This window comes from Kogia breviceps, chromosome X (genome assembly GCF_026419965.1).
Source record: "Kogia breviceps isolate mKogBre1 chromosome X, mKogBre1 haplotype 1, whole genome shotgun sequence".
NCBI lineage: Eukaryota > Metazoa > Chordata > Mammalia > Artiodactyla > Physeteridae > Kogia > Kogia breviceps.
Window position 1 is genome coordinate 47,763,376 of NC_081330.1, and position 19,363 is coordinate 47,782,738.

Below are 19,363 nucleotides of genomic sequence, written 5' to 3' on the forward strand. Positions count from 1 at the left end.
TATATTTGTTTTATCCCCTTGGAATAGCTTATAAGCTGTTAAGAACAGGAGCTCAACTCACATCTTTCTCCCCGCAAATGCTAGGTGTTATATACATTTTTCTTGAATTGAATATTCTCCAAGGTCTGAAAATCCCTATAACAGCAAGAACTTTGCCACCTACATGGTTGGATCATCCCAACACTCAACATAAATATGGAATGAATAAAAATTAAAAACATGAATGCTTTCAAAGTCATGTAATTGGGAAAAATTAAAAACGTGTATATTCTTACCCTCCTAAATCCAAGACACGCCTCCCCCCTCCCAGTTATGTCTTAGAAAAAAGGAAGCTGTCTTATATTCAAGTCCTTATAAATTCTTTAATTATAAGGAGCTTTATCTAAATTACTGTATTTTTTTAATATTAAAGTACTCTTTGGAGAACACACATTAGTTTGGGACAAACTTGACTTGAGCTTTAGGTGATTATGGAGGTAAATTTACAGAATTGGGGGAAGGGGTTGGAAACCACAAAATGTAACAAGACCTAAGAATTATTTACAGCGTATGTTCTCAGAGTAAAGTGTTGGATATGATGGTTAAAAAACAAAAAACAAAAGCCTTTGAAAGATCACCTAAAATTGCAATTCAGTAAATATTTAAAGATGATAAAAAAATATACATATTTAGAATGAATGGAATAATCAACTGACCTAGTGTTATACAAAGGGATGTGTGGCTTGGGATAAAAGTGACAGGGATGCTATCATACACCAATTAAAGTGCTGTATCTCTATATCTAACAACTTAGATGGACATGAATGTGATGTGTTCCAGAAAACTGTTAGGTGACTCAAAAATTGGCTCCCGTGCTTGTAGAAACACTGATGTCAGAGATATGTGTGAAGAATTTGAACAACACTGTTTTACAAGATGGGATAGTGGGGGGAAAAAGCAATTTTTCTACATGAAGATACTATATTACACCATATGCAAGTTGAATACATCTGTATGATTAAATGAATTTCATATCATAATTAGATATTTTACTATTTCATCTACATTTTTGAGAGGCTATCTATATTAAAAATGGTCAAAAAGTTAAAAAAAATTCTATTAGGAAAATGGGGTGCACACCTTAGCCATCATATTTGTTACATGCTTTTGAATCCAGGGCGGTACACATGGCTCATTTCGGCCACGATAATAGTAAGAGATGCCACTTAGCATTTGCTGGGTGTCATGGACTTTGTTAAGTGACTTGCACATGTTATATGTCAATGATTCTTCAAACAATCCTACAGGGTAGGTATTAGGAAGCCATTTTACAAATGAGGAGAGTATGCCTCCAAGAAATTAAAACGCTTGCTCAAGGTCATGCAGTGAATAACTAGTGGATATCCATGGAGTTTCAAAGTCCATAACCTGAAGTGCCACATCGTAAGGCCCCCATAAGCACTGAGCCTGAATTTCTAGGTCCATGACTTTGACAGGATGGTGCTTTATATGAACAATGGTGAAGTCAAAAGAAGGACAAGGACAAGAATTTTGGCAATCCATAAATGCATTACCACCTTCAATACTAACCCTTTTAATATATTTTTTATTTTAAATACATTTTTCTACTAGAAACCTGAAGAATACCACACTCATGATCTGTTTTGCCTCATGATTCTATTTCTGGTGAGCTTCACCAAGGGCTGCTCTATAGAAATAAATGGTTTGTCCTCCTTTGCTTCCCACCTTCTCTCTGCTAACCATGTGTCTACACAATTCATGGATGAATTGACCCGAATCACTTTACTTTTCAAAATATGCTAGTTCTCTATACTCAATATTTTGTAATAACCTATAAGGGAAAAGAATCTGAAAAAGAATAGATATATATATGTATAACTGAATCACTGTGCTGTACACCTGAAACTAACACAACATTGTAAATCAACTAGACTTCAATAAAATAAATAAATATGCTAGTTCTCACAACTTCTAGGGTAACTTGTTCCACGAGTCATGTATAGTACTACCCCTTCCCCATTGTTTACTTCCGTAATGTTTCAAGGATATTCCTTAGTTCCAATATTCTTGGCTTTGGTAAACAGGTTTGCACATATCCTACCCAAAGCTTTTATGATTTCATTTGATGGACTCTCTGAGCATAGCCTCATGGAACCACTATATTTTCCAACAGAAGAATCTTAATTTTTTTTAGCCTTTCATAACAGGGAATACTCACTATTTGCCAGTTCATTACAAATGCCTTCTCTGGCCTGATGCAGCAGCAGCAGTATCTTTTATAAAAAAAGGAGCAGCCATCAGAATTACCTGCAATATTTCATCAAGTCTGGAGGACCTTTATCATGTACAAAGGAAGCAGAATGTCTTCTGTTCGGATGCCAATCTTTTTCCAGATGCAGACCAGCAGAAATGTTGACCTTTGTGGCTATGGCAACTTCCTGAGCTCATTTTTTCAGGGGACAGCTACCAGTCACTCCTAGATCCCTTTGCAAGATGGGAACAGAGAAGCCGGAAGCCTGCCAGCCTGTGAATGCAGCCTGGCTTATTTTACTTTCGTTTTTTTTTTTCTAAATACATTTACCCACACAGAAGCTCATCTGCCACTTCTCGGCCCACTCGTGAACCTCAGGAGAGCTTCCTGCAGATTACCCCTGGCAGCTTGGCATTTCACTTTCAGTGAACTCAGAACAGCTGAGTGTCAACTGCAAACTCTCTTTCGTCAGTTTCCTTAACTTTTTGACAGAATCAGCTACTTCCTTGAAGTAATTAAAGTGATAATGTTTGAAATTGAAGGAGAAATGCTAAGTGTAAAATTATCCTCCAATTAAACAAAAATGATAATTTTTGTTTAACAGTGATAGTTTTTTTTTTTTTAATTTCACCGTTCTTCACAGTGATGATGAAAAGTAGATTGTAACAGAAGCCTAGATTTAAGACATGCTACTGGCCTCGTATCTCTGAGGGCATAAAAACAAAGGATTAATCTGCCAAATATCCTAAAATGCATTTACTTTCATTGTCATCAATCCTTCCAATTGGTCCCCCCAAGGCTGCTTTGTAATTCTATATGCCTCTTACATATTTAAAGAGCTTACTCTTTATCATTACATTTTTAAAACTTTTATTTCCTTCTCTAGGAAGCCTTATTAATTTTTATAATACTCCCTTTTCAGATTGTAAAATAAATAAAATAGATTTTAGTCTTCTCAGATATGCCTCAATGGTATGAAGGCTTACTATGAATTTTAAAAAATCAATTAGCAGAATTCTAATTTTCCCAGAGACATTTTAACAGAAAATAATGAAGACAAGACTTTAAAATTCTGTTGTAGCTAATTTAGTATGTGAAGAAATAGATTGTGTAATTGCCTTAATATCTACCTTAGTTTTAAGTTCTGACTTGAACACGGGTTGCTGTGCCATTTCACGTTCCTGAATGATCCACACAAATCTCACGTTAGAAGTAGACTCAGCATGATATAGTGGAAGGCACGCAGAATTTGGATTCAGAGGTCCTAGGCTTACATTTTGCTCAGCCTCATTCAAGCCAGGAAACCAGTAATGAGTCAATCTTTCTAATCCTCAGTCTCTTCACCTGCAAAGTGAGGAGGTCAATTTATCTTACTATGTTCACATGTTTCTTGTGAGGCTCAAATAAGGTATTGTAAAAATTTTTTCAAGTAGTTAATAAACAATAAAGTTTTATTAAAATTGGCTTTATTAACTGCAAGGCTTATCTAAAAATAAACCCTCTTGCAAATGGGTTACTTTGTATCTTTTCTACTGTTGGCTCTCTATTTTATACTATGATCCCTTGAAAACTAGTCATGGCTTTATGGCTGTGCTCATAATTTAAAAAAACAAAAAAATCTAAGTATTTTTCCATGCCATCTGAACAAGCACAGAAGAAAGAGCCTTGTTGTTTTCATTTTTACCATTTTCTTTTCAGTTCAGGTTCTTCAGCACAAGCCACTCTGATGATGTTTAAAACCAAGATATCAAATGACACTGTCATGATCTGGAAATGTCTGCAAAGTCCAATGGGAAGTCTTAGCAAATGTCAGAGTACCTCTAAGGCAAGGCAGATCCTCAGGATGGATAATGATTCAAGAGTTTAGTACTAAAGATACAGCAGGGTGCCAGGGAAAGGCCTGCTTGAGGCTCAAAGGTCAAGCAGCACAAGTTTAATGCCGAGTAAAGTAAAAGGTCACTTAGCATTGTGATTAGTGATGCTGAATGGGTACAGGGTGATGTAACAGATACAGTCAACTAACACTTCCATTTCGGGAGGTGTCAGAATGGATATTTTCATCCATTCCCCTTCCTTTCTGACAAGTAATTACTTAGAAAAGCCAACGACTGAAAACACATCCTAGGCAGCAGTCAACTGTTTGGTAGTTAGTAGTCTACTGTGGTTGAGTTGCAGTTAAAAGGCATTATAGAGGATGATAACTTACAGAATTTAAGGGAAGAGAAATTATCTCTACACATCTGTTAAGAATGGTCCTGGGGCTTCCCTGGTGGCGCAGTGGTTGAGAGCCCGCCTGCCGATGCAGGGGACACGGGTTCGTGCCCCGGTCCGGGAAGATCCCACATGCCGCAGAGCGGCTAGGCCCGTGAGCCACGGCCGCTGAGCCTGCGCGTCTGGAGCCTGTGCTCCGCAACGGGAGAGGCCACAACAGTGAGAGGCCTGCGTACCGCAAAAAAATAAAAAAAAGAATGGTCCTGGTGTGTCTGTCACTGGCAATTCAATTGTTGATTTTCTTTTACAGCAAAACAAACACACGCATCAAGACAAACAGAAACCTGGAAGGGGAACTGATCCAAGTGGATGATACTAAAACAAAGGATATACATCATCAAATATGGCAGATGCATAGCAATAAGCACTAAAAGAAGGTGACAAAAATCCCCCCAATAACAATATTCCAATACCACCACCACCACCACCACCACCACCAAAATATTCCCAGAAATAAAAAAAATAAAGGTTCCCCGCCATCTGCTTTAAATAAGTATAAGGAATGTTGAGATATATGGTAATGTGTGAAAGTGAAACCTACACATTCATAATACAAAGGACTTGTTGTGATGGTTAACATAATAAAATCCTTGCAGGGTGATGGCCCATCCTAGGATATGAAGTATGGATATAATTGGAGTGGAACCTAAGGGTTTTTCATGTGGCATCCACGGGGTCCCAAGAAGAAAGTGAAATCAAAACGACACATTTGAAAAGGAGAATATATATTTTAATCTCATTTTTGATCTAGTCAGAGCACTGAAGGATTTATCCTCACAGCTAACTGGCTATGCATATGTATACTGTAGCCCTCTAGGGTTTATACAGGTTAGAACTGTAAGGTACTCAAGGATTTTTTTCTACATCTTTGTATCTTTAACACCTAACATGGGACCTGCCACAAAGCTTGTGGCAAATAAAAGTATGTTGAATTAAACTTACAGAAACTTTGCTCTTATAGGCCTTAGAGTCTTGTATATAGATGGGAAAAATAATTAAAAAACAAGTGAGTGAAAACGGATGCTAGGAATTATAATGAGAGCTACTCTTTTTCATGTCTGTATCTCTGGCATCTAGTGGTGTTCCTGGCATGTGGGCGACCCTTAGGAAATATTGAGCTATCAGTGTTTCACACAGAGAAGGTGAAAATGATGTGGATCTTGAGAGGTGGGTAGGATTCGAAGATGTTTATTCCCAACTCTTCTTAGCAGCAGTTTCTAATGGAACTGGAGAGGGACATCTCTCCTCTAACCCCATACAAATTTACATTAGTCTCTTCTTTCTTAAAGCAGGACCTCTTTTTGATCTTCTTAGGATAGAAGATATGACGTGATATCTATCCCAATTTTCTGGTAGGTCAGGATTGTATAAATCAGAGATGGAAGTTGGACCAGAGGACAAATACCAGTGAATATCTGTCTTGCTGTAGAAGAGAGCGCCTTTCTTTTTTTTAACATATTTATTGGAGTATAACTGCTTTACAATGTTGTTAGTATCTGCTGTATAACAAAGTGAATCAGCTATATGCATACGTATATCCCCATATCCCCTCTCTCTCTTGTGAGAGAGCTACTTTTGATTTTAAATCCTTGTGGTTTTGTGCCATTTAAGTGTGTATTTTGTTGGTGAAATTTTTACTTTGTTCTTGGTGATATTAATTCAGCAGACATTTACTGTGTCTATCATGCATGTGGAAAAAAAAAGTGAATTCATAAAATAGAGATGTAACACCACAGGTTGAATTTAATTTTTTAAATTTTATTTTATTTTTTAATTTAATTTAATTTTTACTGAAGTATAGTTGATTTACAATGTTGTGTTAAATATATTCTTTTTCAGATTCTTTTCCCTTACAGGTTATTACAAAACACTGAGTATAGTTCCCTGTGCTATACAGTAGGTCCTTGTTGGTTATCTATTTTATATATAGTAGTATATATATGTTAATCCCAAACTCATTTAACCCCCAACATGATTTTTACATTTTTTAAAAGTTTTGAATGTCTCTATTTATGGTAAATTATTTGAGCCATTGTGACTGTTTTTAGGGTTTCTTTTCCCCCCAGTATCTGTCCTTTTTTATATTTCTAGATCAGTTCAACTGAAGAATACCCTGACATGGCAAGGAGAGTTGTTTAGAACATTATTTACAACAACTTATTACTGCAAATCAGAATTGTCTCAATATGGTACAGTAATAAATCAGATGTAATTTTGATGCTGAATCTGATGTAACACAGGAGCTGTAATGTATAATCCCCAATTTTACACTTTTTAGTTTGAAGTCGTCTGTTTTCACCACCTCCTAGTAAATAAATGTCCTACCTTTGAACACACACGTTTATTCTAATAAAATACCACTCTTACCTTGGTTAGCTAGAAGATTTTATTTGGAAAAGTTTTCTCTGCATAAAAGAAAAAGTGTTTGAAAACCACTGCTCTAGTCTCTTACTCCAAATGGCTCCCAGAGGTCACTTTCTAAAACTCCAAATTTGATCATGGTCCTCTTCTACTTAAAACCTGTCAGTGGATCCTACACCATATAAAAGTTCAAACTCCTTTGTATCAAAACCCTTCTTGGCTGCTGTCCAACTCTCCAGCCTCATCGCTCACCTTGCCTCTTCATTTCCGTACCTCAAGCCATATACTATTTTTTCCCCAAACCATACACTTTTCATTTTTTGCAGTTCTAGGACCATGGCAAAGCCTCCATTTCTCTCAGCTTTTTAAAGAGCTGTGCCCCAAACCTCAGATACTGACTACCCACTCTGGCCTCCTTGTCTACTAGGAAAACCACTTTTTATCCTTCAGAGTTCAACCTAAATATAAAGCCTTCCCTGATCGCCTGCTTCCCTTCTCCCACTAAGAGTTGAGTCTTTCTTCCACTGCATTCACCCAGCAACCCGTATACACCATTATCCAACTCAACAGATTTTATCGTGATTATTTGTTTCCACCTTAGCCTCTCCCACTACACTGTCAGTTATATGAGGATAGTGATGTGTCCTGTCATATCTTTGAATCCTTGCTACTTAGGACAGAATCTGGTTCACAGATGTTACATAATATAATACTTACTTAAATAAATAAAAAGTGACTAACTCAGAATTCTTCAGTTTCCCAGGGACTAGGGTTGATGTTTACTTTTGTTAAGCAAACTCCTTCTCCATAGATAATCTAAAATTAATAGTATAAATAAGACTATAAGGAGAATATTTAAAATGCTTAAGAGAACAAACTTTTCAAATCCCCTCAAGTACTTTATAAGCATCAATTTACATACAATTGATATGCTAATTACAATTCAGCCCTATTTGTTCATTAAAACTGGGTCCTTAAGGACCTCTACTAATGTTTGAATGACTGAATCTTGTTAACTTAGCTGAAGCTCCTGGACATACTAGACATAAATAAACATGCATTTCCTTAAAATTATTGCATAATTCCAATAATTTTCACTAAATCAAAATGGTCTTTCTCATTTTGCAAGACGCTTTATTAACTACTGTTTCACTTCATTTTATGATACTATTTAAGTCCATTCATTGTTATTTTAAGGATTAAAAAAATATCCACAATGGTATTGGTAGAGGCTTTCTATTATATATTATAAAGCCAAATTCTTTGGCATGAAATAGAACCCTTTACCATCTACCACCTGTTCATTCTCTCCTATGTAGCCCAACCGTGTATCCTACCATTCCCTACAACTAACCCTACAGTCCAGTTACAACTCCTTGACTTTCTTTTTGTTTGTTTTGCGGTACGCGGGCCTCTCACTGTTGTGGCCTCTCCCATTGCAGAGCACAGGCTCCGGACGCGCAGACTCAGCAGCCATGGCTCACGGACCTAGCCCCTCCCCGGCATGTGGGATCTTCCTGGACTGGGGCACGAACCCGTGTCCCTTGCATCGGCAGGCGGACTCTCAACCATTGCGCCACCAGGGAAGCCCACTCCTTGACTTTCTTGAAGGATGCTGGGTCTTTTCATGACATCATCTTTTTATACATATTGTTGCTTTTTTCTGTAATGCCTTTTGCATACTCATGACCATGAACTCACTTATTAACTCCAATATCCATTTTCCCATGCTTCAAAAGACAGCTCCATAAGAAAGCTTTTTGGTCACCTAAGACAACGTTAGTCGCCCATTTCTCTGTGTTCCCAGAGCATTTTGTTGAGATGTATATTATTTATGACAATATATTACATATTTATGTCTACCTCCATTTGAATGAGGTCTTTGAGTGCAGAGACAGCATGCTATTCATCTTTCCATCCCCAGCATCCAGCACTGTATCTGGCACAAAGAAGGCACTGTTGTGGGTTGAACTGTGTCCTCCAAAAAGATACGTTGTAGTCCTAACCTGCAGTACCTGCGAATGTGACCTTACTTGGAAATAAGTTCTTTGCAGATGGAATCAAATTAAGATGAGGTCATACTGGATTTGGGTGAGCTTTACATCCAATGACTGGCATCCTTATTAGGAGAAAGAGATTTGGCAACACAAAGACTCAGAGGACACACAGAGGGAAGAAGACCATGTGACAACAAAGGCAGAAATTAGAGTGATGCAGCTGCAAGCCAAGGAATGTGAAGGATTGCTGGCAACCACCAGATGCTAGCAGTGAGATATGCAGCAAATTCTTCCCTCAGAGCCCCCCAAAGGAACCAGCCCTGCTGATAACTTGATTTTGTATTTCTAGCCTCTAGAACTGTGATAGAATAAACCTCTAGTTTTGCCACCCAGTTTGTGGCAATACATTATGGCAACCTGGGAAAGTAAAATAGCACCCAATATATTTTTATTGAATAAATAAGTGGATGATGAATGACTTAACAGAGGCGATCCTTTTACTCGGTAGAGGATCTATGTCCAGTGAATTCTCCAAAGCGTCTATTCTTCTCTGCCAGCTAAGAGTCTCAGTAAGCATATGGAGAGTCCCTTTACAACTTCCATACATGATTAATTCCAAGATGATTCTGGCTGGAAGGAAGGGAACAGACATAAAACCCATGGAAAACTGACTGCTTCTCTCTACCATCATATCCACTGGGAATAGAGCAGAGATCTCAAAGCCACAGCTGAAATATTTAGGATCATGATTCACCCAATGAAACTGCTTCTCTGTTGTGCGATATTCCCTTTGAAGTCTTGGTTGGTGTTCTGTGCTCTAAACTGGGATATATAGTGCTGGAGCGCTCATGTGAAAGTTCCTGAGTCCATAGTAGAATGGTAAAGTCATGAGGATGGTTGCTATTACTGCCGTTGCCCACAAAACCTATTTTATGGGAAGTTTACAACAAAAATTACAGTAATGCACACAGTAGATCTACATATAAAACCAGGTAAAATATTACTTCTCTAGCCATTTCATTAACATGGCCTTTGCTATACAAGCACAACCATCTTCTACAGTCATAGAAAGCTTTATTATTTATGAAATGCTTTGACACAGTCCTATTTAAAATAAAATCACCTTTTATTCATTTTTTTTCATTAAAAAATTCCTTTTCTACCTTACAGTCTTTTTCCTACACTAACACTGATTTCCAGGTTTTTTTACCTGAAGTCCTTTTCTTCATCGCTGTTTCTCATTTTCTTAATAAGGTTTTCTCCCACTCACCCTACTTACAACTATAGTCAATCACATTGACTATAATGATGTCTCTGTAAAAATATTTCAACTTCCACCTTGTAGCTAGCTGTCTCTTCTTACCTCCCTCACTTAAAAACCATACAGTGAAATAAAACACGAAATTGAAGGTAAAGGAAGATTGCATTTCATAAAGGTTGCCATATAACTGCTTTTCTGAAGATCTGGTTTGCAGCCAACGGACATGCAACTGTTTCTTTGTTGGTGCTAGAGCTATCATCATACAGAAGTGTTAGAACTCAATGAGATCCATGTTCTTCCTCTCTTCCAGGGACCAGTTTAAGTCAAAACAGATACAGATGAGTAATGACAGAGTGTAAGCCCAGAAAAGAGACACACACTAATAATGATGCAGACACTAGAAACATAGACTGTAAAGCATTAAAGAAACACATACCAAATATCCCACCAGCCTTTTTTTTTTTTTTTTTTTTTTTTTTTTTTTTGTGGTACACGGGCCTCTCACTGTTGTGGCCTCTCCCGTTGCGAAGCACAGGCTCCAGATGCGCAGGCTCAGCGGCCATGGCTCACAGACCTAGCTGCTCCGCGGCATGTGGGATCTTCCCAGACCGGGGCACGAACCCGTGTCCCCTGCATCGGCAGGCGGACTCTCAACCACTGCGCCACCAGGGAAGCCCCACGAGCCTGTTTTTTTAAGCCTCTTCAGGAAGGCCTTGGCTGGGAACAACTTATACTCTTCTATCTGACGAACCCTAACACAAATGCTGAGAGATATACAGCTGCCTTGTTGGGAGAGCTCTATTAGATTTATAGTGGCTCTTGGTCTGGGAGACCTGTGTGGAACAGACTAGTTTTGGGGCTACTGTTTTAAGTAGCTAGGAGGTGTCAGCCATTATTTGATTTTACTTATGTCACATATACTTAGGGTAAGTGCTATCACTTACTTTGTGCCAGGAACTATTTTAAGCATGTTACAAATATACATTTAATTAACTTCAGAACTCTATAAAGTAGATAATCTGATTATCTCCAGATTATAGAGGAGGAAAATGTGGCACAGAGAAGTCAAACAACTCACCCAAGTCGTACAACTATTGAGCTGTAGAGCTAGGATTTGAATCCAGGGAGCCTTTTCTCTGTAGTCCAAGCAGTAACCACTATCCATCCTGCCATTCACTAATTTCTTGAGCCTTCTAGACTACTGTGGTTCCAGAGGAGGGAACCTCTTTAGCCTTTCTCAGTTTCTTGGATTATGGGTTAGTTTCAGGATCCCATTGGACTTCATGATTTACTCAGTGTTTAAGGTGTGAGAAGGCTTCTAGCAGGTACCTCTGTATTGTATGAAAGAGGGGTATAGTCTTTGTCTTCCGAGAGCTCAAAAACGAGTTAATCATAAAGGCCACATGTAGACCAAAGAAAAACTTAAGGACCTTTACAAAGCTTTCTATGCATCAAGAGATTACTCAGGGACTGAGAGGCATGGAAGCAAGGGATTTGGATTCTGCACCACTATTCTCCTCTAGGCTAGAGGTAGTGTCTGAGGCAATCACTAGGCATCCTGTTATGGATCCTATGTCTGATTACAGAAAGATGTACCATTTGAGACTGATTTAGCCAGCTGACTGTGTCTCTGCTAGCTTCCACCGTTGAGAGGAGGAGCTCTATAATTGTAACTGAGTCTGTAATTGAGCTACATACACCCTAGTAGTATACCAAAGGGAGGGTGGCAAATGTGAAGATGCATTCTAATATTTATGTATTCACATACATAATATGAATAATATGTGTGTGTGTATATATATATATATATATACAAGTATACATATACATAGGCACATATACATATATACACACACACCAATATATAACTAGAAATTATTGAGAATTTACTCTATGCCAGGCTCTTACTGAATGCTTCATGTGAATTATTCTGTTCATCATCACATCAAGCCTGTAATATAGGTATCATTATTTATCCCCTTTGACAGATGAGAAAACGGAGGTACAAAGAAGTAAAGTCAGTTAGTAAGTGGGAATTGTCAGGATACAAATCCAGGCTGCTGCCACCACAGCCATATAATCTATTGCTTATAAGTTGAGTTAGGCCTTATGCTTTATCATACTTTCTTAAAACTCTTTTACTTTTACATTTTCCCAACAATTTTTTTGACCTACTCATTACATAAAGTCTTTTAAAGTCAGCCAGAGAATAGAGTTGCAGATTCAGTAAAATGTCAAAAGTTGCAATATTGTGTTTCAGCACTGGGCCACACTGGACTTGAATATTTTCCCTCTTAATTTTTCTATTTCAGGTTTAAACAAATGCTGCATATATAATATCCCTTGTAAAAAAAGTCCATTGTGTTTGTAATTAAGGGAGTCTTAGAAGTTGAAGGCAACAAAATTTATTGTTGCCATGGGAAAAAAAAATCCTTATCAACAGAGTATGGTAAAAATGCCTGGTTTATTGGCTGATCTGTGATATGTGAACAACATCCAATTCTCTGTTATGTTTAACAAGGAAAAAAAATCAAATGCTATGAAAATGTTGTGAATATGTAATTATCTTAATTAGGATGTATTTTGAAGCAGTAAATTTCACATCCTTGGCACATGGTGATAAGCTGATACATGTGCAAGGCAATTATATAATCAAAATTAAAATATATTCAGTGCACAAACAGTAGTAAGAATAACATAAATCCAGGTCCATTATTTTGGAAAGAAACATAGTATTATGAGCTGAATTGTGTCCCTCCAAATTCCTGTGTTGAAGCCCTAACCCCTAGTACCCCAGAATGTGACTGTATTTGGAGAGTGGGCCTTTAAAGAAGTAATTAAATTAAAATGGGGCTATCAGGGTGGGCCCTAATCCAGTATGACTGGTGTCCTTATAAGAAAAGGAAATTAGGACAGAGGCAACACAAAGTAATTACCATGTGAGGACACAACAAGATGGCAGCTATCTGCAAGCCAAGGAGAGAGGCCACAGAAGAAACCAAACTTGCCAACACCTTGATCTTGGACTTCTAACCTCCAGAACTGTGAGGAAGTAAATTTCCATTGTTTAAGCTGTGGTATTTGTTACAGAAACCCTAGTAAATGAATACACGTAGTAATGATTAAGAAGTCAACAACTATTACTAGTTCTTCGAAATTCTATGATTTAGAAGGTCTAATTTTGGGGGGGTTCTTCAGATAGGAACACATATATTGCTTTTCCATATGGAGTTGTATTATCATTAAAAGAAAAAACTCTAGCCATCCTGAGATTTTCTTTTTACTTTATCTTATGGGAAAGAAATTTATACTTTCAAAAAGAAAACTGTGAAGAGTGAAATGGATTAGATGCTATATTTTGAGGTGATGGTTCCAGAGCATAAAAACCTATTCCTTAAGAGTAGGTATTCTCAAATATAATTTAGCCCCGAATGTTATGAGTCCATCCACTAGAAGTCCACTATTTAACTGAGGCTGTATTAATTGTTGATTCAATTTATTATCTGTCTATTTATTTACAATGTTGACTTCCTGATTTTTCATGTAAACTTTTCACATTCTCTTCTCTAGATATGTACAAACAAAATAACTTAGTAAGGTTAAGATGTCTGGCTTTTTCATTCCCATGGAATGCTGTATATAGTAGAAGCTCAATAAATTTGCATCCATAAATGGATGAAATTTTTCCCCCTTAAGTGATTTTGGAAGTTCCTACACTCAAAATTATTGAGTTCATAGCTTGGGAGAAAATGCAAAGATCATCCAGTCCAACAACCTCATTTCATGCAAGGGGAAACTGCTGATGCCTAGACAGCCTTAGGGACCAGATCAAGGTCACACAGATATGGACTAAAATTAGACTTCTGTAAGTCTTAGTAAGTCTAAGTATACACACTTGCCATGATCACTAGCTGAGTCAGTGCTACTTTCACAAATCATAAGTTGGAAATGTTTCATACATAGCTGTGGACCATTTGCCTCATTTTTCAGACTTCATGCTATAATTTTTTGGCTTTTACCTTCACAGCGCCATTTCTAGAGAATGGGGAGATGGAAAACAGGGATTTAAAAAAGTCTTAGGAAGGAAGTTATATGTAGAATAGGCAGTATGGGAGACTCTATGCTTTGCAAATAACCAGAGTGAGAAATCCACCTAGGGACGTCTGAAAATAGCCACTGGATCAAACAAATTATGGAGAAAAAAATAATAATAAAAAAAACCCTACCATGACACATGTTTTACTGAATAATAACAATGCAAATATTAGTTTCAAAATTCATACAAGCAGACAATAACCAGGAAGTGTTACTGATCTCGTTTATCATCATTTGCGGATGTGACAAACTCGAAACCAGGCTTCGGTTGCCTAGATTGGTGTTACCAGGCAAAATTACAAAGTAGGTGGCCTTCTACCTATTTTTAGACACTCCTTCCCTGCCTTTTAGTGGATGTACAGGGACCTCTTGCTACTTATAATTCCCTAGTTTAGGGGCCCAAAGAGCCACTCTCACCTCTAACGCTAACCCTTTCACCAAATAACCCTTGCCCTACATTACTTCTCCCATTATCCCTGCTCCACAACAAAATATTCTATTCACTTACAAACCAGAAAGTAGTCAGAGTGGAGTAATTAATATGGAGGTGTAAAATATTGAGAGCGATAGATACTCTTATTTGTGTTTTATAGGAAGATCTTATCTAACAAAATGTAGCCTGAATTGGTAGAGCACCTGTGGGAGGTCTTTGTGGGGAGATGAATCTTCCCAATTGCCCTTACCTATCCCTCCTTAGAGGAAAGATTCGTAAGAACTTCATATGCCATTCAGAACACTTTTCTAGACTTTTGGGCTCAGAGTTAGGTGGTGGTGTCATATGCATGGTAGTGGAAGATGGCTATGAGGCAGAATGTAAGAAACAGAAGTACTCAACAAGCAGCAAAACGTTCTTAGTTTAAAATCCCATGGAAGAAATATTGCTCAACTCAGAATGAACAAGCAATTGTCTGAAATCGGTATATGAAAGATAGATTTTCCTTAACTTATTATATAATACTTCTTTTTGAAATGGCCATTCTATGTTTAAATTAAAATTTGAGACTTTGAGTGTTTTTCTTTGACATTCAAAAATAGGTCTTTAGGCCTTCCCTGGTGGCGCAGTGGTTGACAGTCTGCCTGCCGATGCAGGGGACGTGGGTTCGTGCCTCAGTCTGGGAAGATCCCACACGTGGCAGAGTGGCTAGGCCTGTGAGCCACAGGCGCTGAGCCTGTGTGTCCGGAGCCTGTGCTCCGCAACGGGAGAGGCCACAACAGTGAAAGGCCCACGTACTGCAAAAAAAAAAAAAAAAAAAAAAAAAAAAAAAAAAGACATTATAGAGATTTGAGAAGATGGTGGAAGGATAAGACACAGAGATCACCTTCTCCCCACAGATACATCAGAAATACATCTACACGTGGTACTGTTCCTATAGAACACCCACTGAACGTTGGCAGAAGACCTCAGACCTCCCAAAAGGCAAGAAACTCCCCATGTACCTGGGTAGGACAAAAGACAAAAGAAAAAAACAGAGACAAAAGAATAGCGACAGGACCTGCACCAGTGGGAGGGAGCTGTGAAGGAGGAAAAGTTTCCACACACTAGAAGCCCCTTCGTGGGTGGAGACGGCAGGTGGCACGGGGGAAGCTTCGGAGCCACGGAGGAGAAGGCAGCAACAGGGGTACGGAGGGCAAAGTGGAGAGATTCCCACACAGAGGATTGGTGCCGACGAGCACTCACCAGCCCGAAAGGCTCGTCTGCTCATCCTCCAGGATGGGCAGGGGCTGGGAGCTGAGGCTCCGGCTTTGGAGTTCGGAGCCCAGGGAGAGGACTGGGGTTGGAGGCGTGAACACAGTCTGAAGGGGGCTAGTGTGCCACAGCTACCCAGGAGGGAGTCCAGGAAAAGGTCTGGAGCTGCCGGAGAGGCAAGACACTTTTTCATCCCTCTTTGTTTCCTAGTGCGCAAGGAGAATTATAGGGGTCCCAGAAGAAGAACAGAAAAAGAAAGGGACTGAGAAAATATTTGAAGAGATTATAGTTGAAAACTTCCCTAATATGTGAAAGGAAATAGTTAATCAAGTCCAGGAAGCACAGAGAGTCTGATACAGGATAAATTCAAGGAGAAACAGGCCAAGACACATATTAATCCAACTATCAAAAATTAAATACAAAGAAAACATATTAAAAGAAGCAAGGGAAAAACAACAAATAACACACAAGGGAATCCCCATAAGGTTAACAGCTGACGTTTCAGCAGAAACTCTACAAGGCAGAAGGGAGTGGCAGGACATATTTAAAGTGATGAAGGAGAAAAACCTACAACCAAGATGACTCTACCCAGCAAGGATCTCATTCAGATTTGATGGAGAAATTAAAACCTTTACAGACAAGCAAAAGCTGAGAGAGTTCAGCACCACCAAACCCAGCTTTACAACAAATGCTAAAGGAACTTCTCTAGGCAAGAAACACAAGAGAAGCAAAAGACCTACAAGAACAAACGCAAAACAATTAAGAAAATGGGAATAGGAACAAACATATCAATAATTACCTTAAATGTAAATGGATTAAATGCTCCTTCCAAAAGTCACAGACTGGCTGAATGGATACAAAAACAAGACCCGTATATATGCTGTCTACAAGAGACCCACTTCAGACCTAGGGACACATACAGACTGAAAGTAAGGGGATGGAAAAAGATATTCCATGCAAATGGAAATCAAAAGAAAACTGGAGTAGCAATTCTCATATCAGACAAAATAGACTTTAAAATAAAGACTATTACAAGAGACAAAGAAGGACAGTACATAATGATCAAGGGATTGATCCAAGAAGAAGATATAACAATTGTAAATATTTATGCACCCAACATAGGAGCACCCCAATACATAAGGCAAATACTAACAGCCATAAAAGGGGAAATCAACAGTAACACAATCATAGTAGGGGACTTTAACACCCCACTTTCACCAATGGACAGATCATACAAAATGAAAATAAATAAGGAAACACAAGCTTTAAATGATACATTACACAAGATGGACTTAATTGATATTTATAGGACAGTCCATCCAAAAACAACAGAATACACATTTTTCTCAAGTGCTCATGGAACATTCTCCAGGATCGATCATATATTGGGTCACAAATCTAGCCTTGGCAAATTTAAGAAAATTGAAATCGTATCAAGTATCTTTTCCGACCACAATGCTATGAAACTAGATATCAATTACAGGAAAAGATCTGTAAAAAATACAAACACATGGAGGCTAAACAATACACTACTTAACAACGAAGTGATCACTGAAGAAATCAAAGAGGAAATCAAAAAGTACTTAGAAACAAATGACAATGGAGAGAGGACGACCCAAAACCTATGGGATACAGCAAAAGCAGTTCTAAGAGGGAAGTTTATAGCAATACAATCATACCTTAAGAAACAGGAAGCATCTCGAATAAACAACCTAACTTGCACCTAAAGCAATTAGAGAAGGAAGAACAAAAAAACCCCAAATTTAGCAGAAGGAAAGAAATCATAAAGATCAGATCAGAAATAAATGAAAAAGAAATGAAGGAAACAATAGCAAAGATCAATAAAAGTAAAAGCTGGTTCTTTGAGAAGATAAATAAAATTGATAAACCATTAGCCAGACTCATCAAGAATAAAAGGGAGAAGACTCAAATCAATAGAATTAGAAATGAAAAAGGAGATGTAACAACTGACTCTGCAGAAATACAAAAGATTATTAGAGATTACTACAAGCAACTCTATGCCAATAAAATGGACAACCTGGAAGAAATGGACAAATTCTTAGAAATGCACAACCTGCCGAGACTGAACCAGGAAGAAATAGAAAATATGAACAGACCAATCACAAGCACTGAAATTGAAACTGTGATTCAAAATCTTCCAACTGGGCTTCCCTGGTGGCACAGTGGTTGAGAGTCCGCCTGCCGATGCAGGAGACACGGGTTCGTGCCCCGGTCCGGGAGGATCCCACATGCCGCGGAGAGGCTGGGCCCGTGAGCCATGGCCGCTGGGCCTGCGCGTACGGAACCTGTGCTCCGCAATGGGAGAGGCCACAACAGTGAGAGGCCCGCGTACACCAAAAAATAATAATAATAATAAATAAATAAAATCTTCCAACAAACAAAAGCCCAGGACCAGATGGCTTCACAGGCGAATTCTATCAAACATTTAGAGAAGAGCTAACACCTATCCTTCTCAAAGTCTTCCAAAAGATAGCAGAGGGAGGAACACTCCCAAACTCATTCTATGAGGCCACCATCACCCTGATACCAAAACCAGACAAAGACGTCACAAAGAAAGAAAACTACAGGCAAATATCACTCATGAACATAGATGCAAAAATCCTCAACAAAATACTAGCAAACAGAATCCAACAGCATATTAAAAGGATCATACACCATGATCAAGTGGGGTTTATCCCAGGAATGCAAGGATTCTTCAATATATGCAAATCAATCAATGTGATACACTATATCAATAAACTGAAGGAGAAAAACCATATGATCATCTCAATAGATGCAGAGAAAGCTTTTGACAAATTTCAACACCCATTTATGATAAAAACCCTGCAGAAAGTAGGCACAGAGGGAACTTTCCTCAACATAATAAAGGCCATATAGGACAAACCCACAGCCCACATTATCCTCAATGGTGAAAAACTGAAACCACTTCCACCAAGATCAGGAACAAGACAAGGTTGCCCACTCTCACCACTCTTATTCAACCTAGTTTTGGAAGTTCTAGCCACAGCAATCAGAGAAAGAAAAGAAATAAAAGGAATCCAAATAGGAAAAGAAGAAGTAAAAATGTCAGTGTTTGCATATGACTATACTATACATAGAGAATCCTAAGGATGCTACCAGAAAACTACTAGAGCTAATCAATGAAGTTGGTAAAGTAGCAGGATACAAAATTAATGCACAGAAATCTCTGGCATTCTTATACACTGATGATGAAAAATCTGAAAGTGAAATTAAGAAAACACTCCCATTTACCACTGCAACAAAAAGAATAAAATATCTAGGAATAAACCTACCTAAGGAGACAAAAGACCTGTATGCAGAAAATTATAAGACACTGAAGAAAGAAATTAAAGATGATACAAATAGATGGAGAGATATACCATGTTCTTGGATTGGAAGAATCAACATTGTGAAAATGA

The 19,363-nt window shown here is 38.2% G+C and overlaps 1 protein-coding gene across 2 annotated transcripts in view; it reads right to left on the bottom strand.

Annotated features, from left to right (window-relative positions):
* The window catches only part of DIAPH2 (diaphanous related formin 2), an 886,560-nt gene that overhangs the window by 44,669 nt on the left and 822,528 nt on the right, over positions 1-19,363 (bottom strand). The gene's annotated exons all lie outside the window — the stretch shown is intronic.